Genomic DNA, 11,118 nt, shown 5'->3' with positions numbered 1-11,118 from the left:
ATAGTGATAAATGGATAAATATTCAACATAATCACAGTAGTTCCAAAAGGGAAAGTTAGAGGAAACTTTTCTTGAAAGTGTGTATAGAGTACAACATTCTCTATTGCAAGCTTTTGTTGAAGTAGACTCCATCTTAGGAACACAGAAAATAGCAATATTAAAGGGCTTTAGTAGCAAGTACGAAAATGAATGAGTTTAAATAGCTCACGTAGAGAAATGATGTTGAGGTGCAGGTGTTGGGCTGGAGTGAACAAAGTTAAAAATCACACAGTAACAGGTTATAGTCCAACAGGTTTATTTGGAAGCACCCCGAAAGTTAGTGCTTCCAAATAAACCTGTTGGACTATAACCTGGTGTTGTGTGATTTTTAACTCATGGAGAGAAAGGTTGTGGTGCAGATTTGATGTGCTAATATCATTAGTCTGTTCTGTAGACTTGAATTGTTCTGTGGGACAGTTCCAAATGTGTTTGTAGCTCCTTTGATTCACCAGCCATCGTTTTTATAAACATGCTGCTCACTTGAGGAAAGATCAAATGAGAAATGAATAGTCTGGCAGCCATTCTGCAGAGTAAGTTCTTCTGTTTGAGCTCATAACCAATATCGCATTGAGGTACTGAATGTATTTGACACAAAGATAGATAGGTTCTTAGCTAGTAAAGGGATCAAAGGTTGTGCAGAGAAGGCAGGAGAATGGGATTGGGAAACATATCAGCCAAAATCAAATGACGGAGTAGACTCAATGGCATGAATAGCCTAATTCTGCTCCTATATCTGGTCTTATTTTCACATGGTGAAATTTAACCTCAGATCAGGGCTACTGTCACTGATTATCATACATGCTTGAGCAATTGTCAATCTCATATACAAGTTGATGCTTGAGCTTTGGCCAGGACCATGCATTTCTCTTATACTTGTACATAAGACAACACCTGAACTTTAGACAAAAATATTCAAAGTCTTTGCACTTACCACCTGCTTGCTGCTGATGTTGAACTTGCCCTGGTACAAATGTACTCATTGATAGTATCATAGAATAACCTTCCATTGATAATGACTGTTCAGTTCAATAATAAAAATATCTCTTGGCTTTTTTGTATTACTTTGTTGGGGGGTGGGGTTGAGAGGAACAGACTCAATCCTAGTGACTCTGTGATAACAAGAGAGGGAGGATAGATTACAAGCCCTCCAAAACATTATCCGTGTAAATGTCAGCCCTTTACATTCCGAATAAAACGGTAGCCTTAGAAATTTGACTCTAGCACAAATATATGTGCTATTTCTTTCTAATTTATAAGAGAAAAATAGCAAACCAAGTAAAATTGAGTTGCCAAAGGCTGAGAGATGTTACGATCGTTCATCTCTCCTATTGTGTACAGGAAGCAAAATGCAACCTCTGAATTACTGAACTGTTGCTATAACCTTGTGACACTTGCTATGTGTAAATCAACATCTTGTTCATTAAGACTGATTTTGAGAAACCACATTCACTTTTAGCAGACATCAATGTTTACTTTGGCAATAAGTGTTCAGATTTTATTGAGAACTGTAGTAAAACGCAATTGAAATGGGACATTAAAATAAACACCCCAAAACACTGATTTGACAAAATGACTAAGACTAATATTATTCATCAGTAATATAAACTAAAGTCATGGCTTTTATACAACTCTGCTATTTAGTGTTATAAACTCAGTAAACAAATCACATTTCTTATTTGGTAAATATATACAGCAAAAGATTTTAATATGGATGTACTATAAAATGGCCATTCGAATTGATACATTACCTTTGGAGGCTTTACGTTTATGTATAAAGTTTCTAAAGCCAGCATTTCATAAGGGCCAGATATCATATCCCCAGATTAAAATTGTAAGTTGGATTGCTGCACTTTTGTTTTGAAACTTTGAGTGTTCTAAAGGATGTTGTTATTGGGCAGAATTATATGGCCTCTGCTGGCATATCTGAAGGCAATGGATTGTGGGGGGTGGGGTGTGTGCTGAGGTTTTGCTCAATGGACCAATTTGGGCTGAAGGGCCTGTCTCTGTGTTGTAGGACTCTATGACTCTATGACCTTGGATTTTTGCAGGGATTGATAGAAAGAAACTTTTCTGCCATTGGGAGTCTAGGGTAAAGGGCTGTAGCCTTAAGATTGATCAGGAATTCAGCAGAGTGGTTATAAAGCACATCTTCAATGGGTAAGAGTGTAGACTGTGGAGTATTTAAAGCTTTATCTTCACACAATAAAACAGCAGCAAATATTTGATCGATTAATGAGGTAAAATCGGTGAGCTGTAGAATTTTCTCAGACAACATTACAAAAGACAGTTGGATAGAGTTCTGCTCTGTCCAGTCATTATATAAAGATGCTGCAGTATTGTCAAAACGTGTGGGGCTGGAAAAGCACAGCAGGTCAGGCAGCATCTGAGGAGCAGGAGAGTTGATGTTTCAGGCATAAGCTCTTCACATTCCTGATGAAGGGCTTCTGCCTGAAACGTCAATTCTCCTGCTCCTTGGATTCTACCTGATTTGTGTTTTTCCAGCACTATACTTTTCGACTCTGATCTCGAGCATCTGCAGTCCTCACCTTCTCCTGCTGCAGTATTGTGTCTCGTGCTGGGGGTCACACAATTAGAAAGTACTGAAAGAGTGTGGGAGACGTTTCTGAGAATAGTTCCATGGGTGAAAAATTTCAGTTATAAGGATAGATTAGAGAATCTGGGACTGCTTTCCTTAGAGGGGAGAAGGCTCAGAGGAGGTTGGGTTGAGGTTTTTGCAATTATGATCGGTCCAGATAGAATAGATAATGAAAAGCTTTTCCTGCTCACAAAAGGACTAAGAACCAGAGGATAATGTTTTAAAGTGATTTGGAAAAGAAGCAAAAATGAGGTGAGAAAAAAACAGTGAAATGTTAGGGTATGGAACGCACTGCCTGGAAGTGTGGTGGAGGTGAATTCAAATGAGGTATTCAAAAGGACATTATTTAACTAGAAACAATATGTCCGGTTGCAGGGAACAGGCATGAGGGTGGGCATGAAATGAAAATACTTAGAGTGTAAGTACAGACATAATAGGCCTCCTTCTGCACTTTAACAATGCTATAATTTAAAAGCAGAACACTGTCGATCATGGAAACCTGAAACGGAAACTGAAAATACTGGAGAAACTTAGCAGGACCAGCGGCATCCATGGAGACAGAAGCAGACTTAATATTTTGATTCCTTGAAGAATCATTGGATTTAATATGTTAACTCTTTTTCTGTCTCCATGGAGGCTTCCAAACCTGCTACATTGTCCCAACACTTTCTGCTTTTATTACAGTCCAACCATCACTTCATTAAATAACTCGACGGGCTGAGTGGCCTGCTTTTGTCCCTCTGTGCCTATGTTTCCCTGAAGTTGAAAGGACAGTACACACAGCCAATGGGCTAGTCAATATCTTACAATTTCTATCAGATGAAAATCTATTTTCCCTCTTCACCGCAAAGTTTGAAGATTCAGCAGTTGGTCTTACACCTTTGCCATTTACAACCTGACAGAGCACATCTTGATTCTTGAGAGAATCCAGATACCATTGACATCTTTTTATACAACAATGGAATCTTATACAAGCATCGATTGGATAATTTGGAGTCATTGCAGTTACTTCAATATCACATTACAAATGGAGGGACACATTTTTAGCTTTGGTAACTGTGGAGTAAAGATGTGTCACTGGGAATGACAAAAAGCTTCGCATCAGAATGAGAAAATGGAAGATCTCTGGGAACGCACTCCCATGCCAGAGTACAATAGCAGAAAATACTCCCTCAAGGCTATCCAGGTCACACCAGTCATACAAAGTTGTCATAACAACCTGACATGGTTGTTTCCTGCAGAGCTTTTTCTCAGACTGAACACAATTCTTCTCATCTTGTCGATTTTTTTCAATCTCTATATTTTTGTGATTCTTCTGACAGTTTAGTTTGATTCCAGTTTCCTGGCCACCGCCACCTTCTCTTCACATTCCCTCTACACATCCAGCCCATGTCAGGACAGCCTGAGGGGTCTCTACTTCTTCCTTGAAAAGACCTCTGAATCTTCCCCTTCAATCACCTCCATCCTTAGTCTGGATGAACCTGTTCTCATAGAACATAGAACAGTACAGCACAGTACAGGCCCTTTGGCCCTCGATGTTGTGCTGACCTTTTATCCTACTCTAAGATCAAACCAACCTACATACCCTTCATTTCAATCTCAACCATGTGCCCATCCAAGAGGATTCTGTGTCCTATGATTCTGTCCCACTAGCTGACAAAGGAGCAGCACTCCAATAGCTTGTTCTTCCATATAAACCCCTGTTGGACTATAACCTGGTGTTGTGTGATTTTTAACTTGGTGCATCAATGGCATCATCAGTCGTGCTTCCTTCTTTCACGTGGATTTGGAAAAGTTAGTCTGTTTTGGTTTCTAATTCCCATCTATCACTCACCTTTACCTGGCCCATCTCTGACTCTGCCCTTCTCTTCCTTACAATCTCTGTCTTGATTTCTAGGGGGGTGGATAGGCTGTCCACCAATTAGTAGCCCATTAGCTCCTGCAGTTACCTTGACTGGGGTTCTTTGCTTCCTGCTCCATTCCATTTGCCAAGTTTTCTCATTACATCTGTTCCTATCATGTCACTTTCCACAAGAATGCCTCTGACAAAACTTTCTTCATCCTTAAGCAAGGATTTCATCCTGCCATGGTTAACATGGCACTTAACTGTGTCCAATCCACTTCCTGCACTTCTGCCCTTCCCCTCCTTTCCACAACAATAGGGATCCACTTGTCCTCACTTACCACTCAACCATTCTTATTATTTAAAGGATCATCCTCTGCTATCTCTGCCTAGTCCAGCAGGATGCCACCACATTAGGGTGGCATGGTGGCTCAATGGTTAGCACTGCTGCCTCACAGCACCAGGGTCCCAGGTTCAATTCCAGCTTCGGGTGACCGTCTGTGTGGAGTTTGCACATTCTCTCCGTGTCTGCGTGAGTTTCCTTCGGGTGCTCCGGTTTCCTTCCACAGTCCAAGGATATGCAGGTTAGGTTAATTAACCATGTTAAATTCCCCATAGTGTTAGGTGCATTGGTTGGAGAGGGGGTGGGTTGCTCTTCAGAGAGTCGGTGTGGACTTGTTGGGCCGAAGGGCCTGTTTCCACAACATAGAGAATTTAATCACATCTTTCTTTCCTCTCCCGCTCTTTGTCCACGTTTCACATTCTCTTACAAACATCCTGGTCCTCTCCTCCATCACTCCCAACTACTCTTCAACCCTCATGGTATCAATCCATGCCATCATAAGTGTAACTGTTGTCCTTTTATCTCTTCTTTCCTCACTGTCCAAGGTCTCAAATGCACCTTCCAGGTAAAGCAGCATTTTACTTGTACTTATTTCAATCTTGTCTGCAATATTGTCTCCTTTACATTAGTAAGACCGAATGCAGACTGGGTGACCACTTTGTAGAACAACTTTGCACCATCTGTAAGAATGACCATGACTTTCCAGTCGCTTGCCATTCTAATTCACCAACTTGCTCTCATGCTCACATTTCTATAGTAGGCCTGTTACAGGATGTTCCAGCAAAGTGTAATGCAAATTGGATGAACAACATCTCATTTTCCACATAGGCACTTCAAATGTTTCAGAACTAACGATTGAATTCAACAACGTAGACTATGAACACAGTGAAAATTTTTCATATACTCCTGTCTCCTAACACTTGTATAGATTTATTCTCAGCAGAGCTGACCTATTTTCCGCTATTTTCACTGACCTTTAACACCTATTTAATAACTATATCTTTCCTCTATTGGCCCTTGGCACTTTGGTTTTTGCTCAGGAAACCCTCACCATCTGTTCACTTGCTCTTCCTCTCCCTTTGTCAATAGCATAAAACCTATGAATTTCTAACCCCTTCAGTTTCAAAGAGCACTCATACTGGACTCAAAATGTGAATACTGTTTTTCTCTCTTTACAGATACTGCTGGACATGCAGAGTTTCTCCAGGACTTTCTATTTGTATTTCAGCCAGGGTGAATCAGGCTGTGTGTAGAAAAACCAAGATGACATTTAGTGTGAAAATTGGTTCTTAAAGGGGCTCCTGCCAACAGTAAGTCAAGTTTAAATACAAAACAAATCTGAATGAGCAAATCCTGTGCTCCGAATTCGAAGGCTGTGTGGGTTCCATGAATCACTGTAGCTCCTTCCCTCCTATTAGAATCCGATCCCTGCTACTTCCCTATTGGGAGACCCACCTTCGAAACTGCCATTGCCTGAAATTTAAATGATCTTCACCAGCCGATGGACACTCCCAACTACACCTTGCTGTTCTGATGTTAATAATACCTAAGACCCAATATCTGAAGGACTTTAAAGCTGCCTGTTGTGATGCAAGCATTCAATCCATATCCAGTTTCTGAACAGGTCCCTGGACCAATGAGCCTTTTGCTTGTCTATACCAGAGATCTCATCATCTTGTGAAAGTCATCCTGTGTCATCACATGATCATACTTAGAGTCATAGGATCATAGTCATACAGCACTGAAACAGACTCTTCGGTCCAACCAGTCCATGCCAACCATGTTCCCAAACTAAACTAGTCCCACCTGCCCGCGCTTGGCCCATAACCCTCAAATCTTTCATATTCATGAACTTATCCAAATGCCTTAATAAGTGTCGTAACTGTACCTGTAGTGTCCATTTTCTTTCTGGCAGTTCATCCCATACATGAACCACTTTCTATGTAAAATGTTGCCCCTTGTGTCCTTTTTAAAACTTTCTCCCCTCACCGTAAAATTAGGCCTCCTAACGAGTTTTGAGAAGATTTGTAGCTCAGGTTGAAGTTTTGGATGTAGGTTTGCTCGCTGAGCTGGAAGGTTCATTTCCAGACGTTTCGTCACCCTACTAGAAAATACGGGAAATAACATCACCACAGGAAATGGCATCACCAATCCAAAGAAATCCAAACTTATAAATAGAAAGCAGGAATTTTCAGCAGTGCTTTGCCTGAGGCCCACTGAAGATGTTACCTAGTAAGGTAACAAAACGTCTGGAAATGAACCTTCCAGCTCAGCGAGCAAATCTACATCCAAAATATGTCTCCTAGTTTTGAACTCCCCCACCTGAGGGAAAAAATTCTTGTCATTCACCTTATCTGTACCCCTCCTGATTTTATAGACCTCAATAAGGTCACCCCTCAACCTCCCAAGCTCCAGTGAAAGAAGACCCAGTCTATTCTTATACCTCAATCCATCCATTCCCGGTAACATCCTGGTAAATTACTTCTGAATCCTCTCCAGTTTAATAATATCCTTCCTATAGCAGGACAAATAGAAATGTACACAGAAGAGGCCTCACCAATGTTCTGTGCAACCTCAATATGACATTTCAACTCTTATGCCCAAAGATCTGAGCAATGAAGCTTTATCTGAAAGGATTGAATACACACTAAAAAAAACCCAAAGCTCAGGCTCCAAACTAAAAGATGATTCTAATTTCTGTGGACAAGGCAACCTCGATGATTCGAACGACATGGGCGGGAAGTATTTTGTTTGGATAATCAAACTTTCAGATAATCGAGTGATGTGATAACACAGTTTACCCAAGCATTGGTACCTTGAAATCTTGTTCAGATAATCCGAAATTCAGATAATTGATGTTTGGATAACCAAGATTGTACTGTAAACGGTATAAACCAGTGAGTGTCCATGGGTTTGCACTTAAAAACTCAGAAGTCTTAATTTCTGATGACATTACTGAGCACAAAGCACAAAATGGCCAATTTCGACTTTCCTAAGGTAATGGGCATCTGTGGACAATTATAACTGGCAGCCAAGTTCCCACCATTTACACTATCATAATTGATAAAATTGCATAATGAGGTGAACCCTGGGAAGCAAGTTAAAAATCTACCCCTTAAATTCACAATACCTCTCTGCGAGACACATAGAACGAAGCACCTCAAATCATCTTTTGTTTGATTTTTGTTGTGTTTCAATGAATGAAAAGCATGGCACCTGACAACTGGGGTGGAGTGATTGAATTATATTCTTCTTTGTTCACAGACCATACCAACAGCTTACATTCTGGGCAGCCTGCGGGGATGTTGTCAGACAACAAATTCCCACCACACCAAAGACATTAGTACAAGTGACCAGCTTGAGGAATGTTTTAATCATTGTCTTGAGAGAGAGAGAGAGAGAGAGAGAGAGACAGAGGACTTTCAGAACTTGAGGGCTTTGGCAATTGAAATTACAGCCAGTCAGAGGCACTGTAGGCATGAAATGGAAAAACGTTGAGTTCTTGGAGAGTTTTTTGTTAATCTTTCACAGGATGTGGACATCATTGACTAGGCCAAAATTTAGTACCCATCCATAATTGCCAGAGCACAGTTAATAGTTAACATTGTTAAAAATCACACAACACCAGGTTATAGTCCAACAGGTTTAATTGGAAGCACACTAGTTTTCGGAGTGATGAAGGAGCGTCGCTCTGAAAGCTAGTGTGCTTCCAATTAAACCTGTTGGACTATAACCTGGTGTTATGTGATTTTTAACTTTGTACACCCCAGTCCAACACCGGCATCTCCAAATCATAGTTAACATTGTTGTGAGTCTGAAGTCACATGTAGTCCAGACCAGGTAAAAATGGCAGTTTCTTTTCCTAAAGGGCATGAGTGAACCAGATAGGTTTTTCCAACAATCAGCAATGGGTTTATTATCATCATTAGACTTTTAATTCCAGAGTTTTATTGAATTCAAATTCCACCATCTGCCATGCTAGGATTCAAACCCAGGTCTCCAGAACATTATCTGGGTCTCTGAGTTAACAGCCAAACAATAATACACTAGGTCATTGTCACAGAGAACACTGAAGCCCAGAAAAGATTTAAATAAGAATGGATAGCCATGAAAGAAAAACGAATTTGGCCACAAATCTGGACCACACAAAGGTGGCTACTTGAATTCAGACAGGAAAAGATATTTGCCAAAGCATGTCTCTCAGTTACGTCAGTTTTAAACCGAGGCTTTATCTGAATGTGTTATTAAGTCTGCAGCTGTGGAATTTACCACAGAAACAAATGCTGCTCTCCTTTGCACCTCAGCAAAAGAAAAACTAAAAAAAAATGGAAAATTTCTTTATGGCAGTGCTGCTGTTTTTCACAACTGCCTGAGGTGATTTCCAATGGAACTTGTATGTAATTAAACGTGAGGTATGTAGCTAATACGATGGGGTAATACGATCCTAACTCAATCTTGAAATGTTTTTGTCAAGTGTACAATATTAACTTTTTTTCTTCCAAATCCATTTAACATAAGCATGGTCCTTTCATTAACAGGCTGACTTTTAACACTTTATAACACAATATGTAGATGAAGGAGCATGCCTATTATCTATGTAAATGTCTAGTCATTTCTAAACAATAGCATGTAGCAAGGGTTTGACAAAGACAGAATAACAAGAAATATAACTGCTCAGATTTGTAGTAGTGATATGATTGGTAGAAAGGTTGAGATATAATATGAAATAAAAAGTTAACGTATACAAAAAGAATGCAAAGGAACAAGTCTAGCAACCTGAAACAAAAACATCTGGAAACACACAGCGGGTCTCTCACCATCTGAAGAGGAAACAGCACACATTTTAAACTTGTACTTTTCATTAGAATTGGGAAATAAATAATTGAGCAAGTACATTATTAAATGATACAGAATCGGAAAACGCTACAGTGCAAAAAGCGGCCATTCTAACCATTGTAACGGTGCTAATTATGTAAGAAAGAGCAACAGGGAGAGAGAAACGCCAAGGAAACCACTTTCTCAATTTCCTCCCTCTGCTTGATCACGTTTTTTTCTTGAAAACATCTTTCCAATTAAATGATTGAATTATCCAGTAATTGCCCCACTCTAATGTTCCCTCTCTTGTGTTTCTCTACTCACAGAGTCATAGAGTCATAGAGATGTACAGCATGGAAACAGACCCTTCAGTCCAACCCGTCCATGCCGACCAGATATCCCAACCCAATCTAATCCCACCTGCCAGCACCTGGCTCATATCCCTCCAAACCCTACCTATTCATATACCTATCCAAATGCCTCTTAAATGTTGTAATTGTATAAGCCTCCCCCACATCCTCTGGCAGCTCATTCCATACAAGTTTTCTGCGTGAAAACGTTGCCCCTTAGGTCTCTTTTATACCTTTCCCCTCTCACCCTAAACCTATGCCCTCTAGTTCTGGACTCCCCGACCCCAGGGAAGACTTTGTCTATTTATCCTATCCATGCGCCTCATAATTTTGTAAACCTCTATAAGGTCACCCCTCAGCCTCCAACACTCCAGGGAAAACAGCCCCAGCCTGTTCAGCCTCTCCCTGTAGCTCGATCCTCTAACCCTGGCAACATTCTTGCAAATCTTTTCTGAACCCTTTCAAGTTTCACAACACCTTTCTGATAGGAAGGAGACCAGAATTGCATGCAATATTCCAACAGTGGCCTAACCAATGTCCTGTACAGCCGCAACATGATCTCCCAACTCCTAGGAGAAAGTGAGGATTGCAGATGCTGGAGATCAGAGCAGAAAAATGTGTTGCTGGAAAAGTGCAGCAGGTCAGGCAGCATCCAAGGAGAAGGAGAATCGATGTTTCGGGCATAAGCCTTTCTTCAGATTCCTGAAGAAGTGCTTATGTCCGAAATGTCGATTCTCCTTCTCCTTGGATGCTGCCTGACCTGCTGCGCTTTTCCAGCAACACATTTTTCAGCTCCCAATTCCTATACTCAATACTCTGACCAATAAAGGAAAGCATACCAAACGCCTTCTTCACTATCCTGTCTACCTGCGTCTCCACTTTCAAGGAGCTATGAACCTGCACTCCAAGGTCTCTTTGTTCAGCACACTCCGTAGGACCTTACCATTAAGTTTATAAGTCCTGCTAAGATTTACTTTCCCAAAATGCAGCACTCGCATTTATCTGAATTAAACTCCATCTATCACTTCTCAGCCCATTGGCCCATCTGGTCCGGATCCTGTTGTAATCTGAGGGAACCCTCTAACCTAGAGAGCTGTTGTCAGTCTTATGTATATATTAGAATGTAAATAGC

Source organism: Chiloscyllium plagiosum, unplaced genomic scaffold (assembly GCF_037043375.1).
Source record: "Chiloscyllium plagiosum isolate Xiang-an unplaced genomic scaffold, Cpla_swu_hap1 HiC_scaffold_17, whole genome shotgun sequence".
In the NCBI taxonomy this organism is placed as follows: domain Eukaryota; kingdom Metazoa; phylum Chordata; class Chondrichthyes; order Orectolobiformes; family Hemiscylliidae; genus Chiloscyllium; species Chiloscyllium plagiosum.
The sequence above is the reverse complement of the archived record's forward strand: the minus strand, read 5'-3'. Positions refer to the sequence as shown.